Source organism: Rhagoletis pomonella, unplaced genomic scaffold (assembly GCF_013731165.1).
Source record: "Rhagoletis pomonella isolate Grant_MI unplaced genomic scaffold, Rhpom_1.0 Rhpom_scaffold_00005, whole genome shotgun sequence".
NCBI lineage: Eukaryota > Metazoa > Arthropoda > Insecta > Diptera > Tephritidae > Rhagoletis > Rhagoletis pomonella.
In genome coordinates this window covers 59,667,534-59,671,792 of record NW_023458559.1, presented here as the reverse complement: position 1 = coordinate 59,671,792, position 4,259 = coordinate 59,667,534, and positions in this window count along the sequence as shown.

The window sequence follows — 4,259 nt, the reverse complement described above, 5'->3', positions numbered from 1 at the left end:
AAATATACAACCATCATTGTCATTAGCATGGTGATCTGAACATTTTTTCGAAGACTGTACATTTCAACAACAACTGAACATTTTCATTATTTACATACATATAGCAAAATGTTTTAGTACAACCACATAGAAATGACCACGCACTGTTTATATAAAACTGAAAGCTATGAAAATCCGTATATGCTTACGAAACAGATCAAACATTTGGGAAAAGGGGTCATGAAAATTTCAGCTGCGGTCTGTTTAGTGGGAAATTCGAGAAACCCCAACAAATATGTCCACATTTTGCAATCACCAAATAAATCACTTGACATTCTTCAAGCCTAACGCTCATTAGAGCATAAAATATCTGCTTTGGGAAAATTAAATTTCAAAGGAAGATGTAACAAACAAGCCACACAGCAGCAGCGCAGCAGCAATAAACATTTGCTATTAATTAAAATTTTCCAAATAGCAAGGAATTGTGGAGAAATTCACTCACTTGCTGTTGTCGATGGTAGGAAAGATAAAAGCAGAGCTCATTAAAATTGATTTGGTATTACAAATGTATTTGGTTTAGTTGTCTAAACATTGCAAGATATTCTCTGGAAGCGCAAAACGATAGATGCATGTGCTTCTGCACATATGTATATATGTATGTAAATATGTATGTAAAATCGTACATATGCAACCAGCGACATGTGAGCGCCAGCAATGTACATAGTTGTAATGCATACAAAATGTAATTATTCGGAATAATAAATCAAAATGTTTGCTTCTTTCAAATACAAATCCAAATCCGAATTTTTAATTCACATGTAAATCAGCATCACTGCCGGCTGCTGATGCCACAGAACAAAAGTTTCCATTACAAATCAGAAATAATGAAGAGAAAATCAAATGTAATGCTGAAGCAAACAAACATTTCTGCGAAATAGTTGGACACATCAGAAAGAGTGAAGGGGTAGGGCGTGCGCGAGCGCGAGCGCGAGCGGGGACGCAGAACGGCGCGTGTGGTATAATAACAAATGCGCTACGCTTGTTTGAAGCAACATATGGAGGCATGGATGCATAGAAGCTGTTGGCAGCGGCGGCCGCTAGCGGTAATGGAGGCAATTGAGCGGAGCACAAAATGTGGCATAGCAACAAGCGGGAAAACAACTCGAGCAGAGCAATAAATAATCGACAGAGCCAAGCTACTCTAGCTAGTTGGGTGTCAGCCCAAGTGGGGAAGGCAGTAGATAGCAACAAATATGGAAAGTTGCACAGCTAGTTTGTGTATGTGCGTGTGTGTGAAGAAACGGTTTTTGGCAGATGATTTACGGTGCGAGCGATCGAGCAAATGTTGCAAGCAAACGCCCGCTTGCCCTACTGCAATGCAATGGCAAGCGATATTGCGCATATGGCGCGCGACCCAAAAATTTCAATTTCATACAGAGTGCAATGCCAGAAGCGAGTAGCCAATATCTGCTGTACTACGTAGTTATGCGCTGATGTGGCGAAATGCCAAGTGGACAATTTAAATTAATTTTATTTGCGGTTCAAAGTCGCTCACTTCACTCACTCAGCAAGTGAGTGTGTGGCAAGTGCGACGCATGTTGCACAACCAACATGCCACTGCACCAACACAATGGCAGCAGCGACATGAAAAAATTGCATTTTTCAAATAAAACAAAAACTGTCACAGCTCCATTGGTTTGCGCAATGTAGCAGAACAACTCCACCAACATCGCCAACACACTGCCCGCATCGCTATTGCCTTCCTCATAGTTCGCGGGCGTTCCTATGGCCAATCCAGTACCAACACTCTTTCAGCAATTTAGTTGTGTGCAGCCTGCTGCCTGCCGAGTTGTCGCATAAATCTTTCACTTTTGCCACTGACTGCCACATAAATAAATATTTCATTTCATATCATTCCGCATTTTGTTTTTGCTATTGCAACGGCTGTTGTTTTTATTGTAATTAGAAGCAGCAGTTGTACATATTTCAGCAATGACAACAGCAAAAACAAAATCGACAGCGTGCAAACACTGTATCATAAATGCAATAATGCGTGTTTTTCTCACTCTTCACTGCGTGAGACTTTTTCCTTTTTTTTATTTTTAGCTTAGAATCAGCTCTAAGCATCTGTGTTTGTTATTAGTTTTTATTGTTGTACTCTTTGGAATGATATATGGCAATTAAAATACGTGAATAACAAGTTGAAGTCACACTGGCAGTGATTAGTTGGGCAAACGTAACATACATACATATGTATCCATATAAGCACAAACATACTGAAGAGGTTAATGAGGTGCAAGCAAAAATATTTTCCTGCAGCTCATAAAAACACATGCGCTCATATAAGAATATCAAGGAAACATACTTACATATGTATGTAAGTAAGAAGTGACTTTTGAAACTGGTTATGTTAGCGTCAAGTAGTGAACTCCACTTGGCCAATAACATTGTGCGACAATTTTATGACAATTCAAACCAGCCCGGACTTGGCTAATATTTACTACAAGAAACCCCGCAAAAAGCAAATTTGGAAGTTCTTTAGAGGATTGATATACTCTAGAAAATTATTCTTTGGAAAATTTTACCAGGGGTTTTCTTAGGCAAATTCTTCATGCCCCCAACGTAAAAGTCTCTAAAGAATTAAAAGAAAAAATCAACAAGAAAATACTTGTTTTTTTACAAAAAAAATTTAAAAATGAGTTTGGCGGTTATTGAGGTTATAGATTTTTTGTTTTAATTCCATAGAGACTTTTACGTTGGTGGCATGAAGTTTTTTCCTTAGAAAACCCCTAGTAAATTTTTCCGGGGGATAATTTTCTAGAATATTTCAATCCTCTAACGATCTTCCAAATTTGCTTTTTGCGTGGTTTCTTAAAGTAAGAGTCAAAACGACCCTTGCATACTATATACGTCTTAACCTTTAATTTTGCTCAGACATTTATTTTAACCATTTTTCAACTTTTTTTTGGAAACTACTTAGGCCGAGACATGAAAATTTTAGTAGGCCATAAAATAAAACTACGAGCTAACTTGTGCAAATGCATCGAGAGTTTTACTACTGGGTGGGTATACTTTCAGAAAATCTTAACATAGTCCGGGCTGGTTTCGGCTGTTGCACAGTGTAATGCATGTAGGTAGGTAATTCATTTAGGGATTGCAACACATCCTTATGGCCGCATTCGACAGCGTTGACACCCTTATGCATCCGACCAAGGTTATTTCAGTCAGTGATTGTCAAGTGAGTCTCAGATATGGAGGAAAAAATTGGGACGCTTACCGTCTACTTCTGCTAGAGTTCCTGCGTACAGCTACATCCGAGCACTGCAAACCAGGAAAGCTCTCATCTACGTTCACGGATAATCTTTTTGACATTTGGCAAAGCGACTACCAAAAATAACCCGGATTTGCGGTTCTCTCTCTCCGAAATGATTCTTAACCGTTCCGCAGTGGCTCTTGGCTTGGCTACAGAAAAGCGAACGCTCGCCATTGCGATAGCGCAGGAGACCTTAATAACTTTTTATCGCATTTTCAATTCAGCTATTTTCTTTACGTTGGGACTATATTGCTTTTTAAATATCTTATGCTCATCCTATCGAAAACTTTGAGAAATAAATAAAATAAATTACAGTTCGGCGCAGTGCGAATGTGGAGTTCTAAGATAACTGATGACACCTTTCATTCTGTCTCTCTGAGTTTGTACCTCAATCAAACATTTACCGTACAAGCCTAGGTTAGATACTTGCATAACCGGTAAGCCAGTGGGATTCCTGTTATTGGTATCTAGAGTCTTCAATGACATATGTTCAGAACTCTATTTCCTGACTTAAAAAGATTGGTTTATTTTGGAGGGCCTCTCCGTTTATTTTAAAGCATCTCGCTTGGAACTTTCTCACGTCATCTCTTTCGTATTCGAGGTTACCTATTCCTCTTTGGGCAGTTATAAGGAAGAGAGGACAAGGTTTTCCGCAACATATATTCCTTGCAATCATGATGAGCACAGACGTTGATGGACCCAAATATCTGAAGTCCAATACTGTAAAAATATCCAGCTTTCAGGCATATGGCGTCCTAGGTGTCTTTATAGGCAAGATCCATGATGTTTTGTTTATTAAGTCCAAGTATTATAAGTCACATTCGCGTCCACCATAGCCAGTTTGCATATCCAACTGCAATGGACCTCGTTCGAGCAAGTCAGCTGAAGTATTGAAGCCATTTTTGTCAGAAAGATATCTTATCATAGCAGAGAGCTAGGACATAGTCTGGAAGCAAAATAAGCCTTA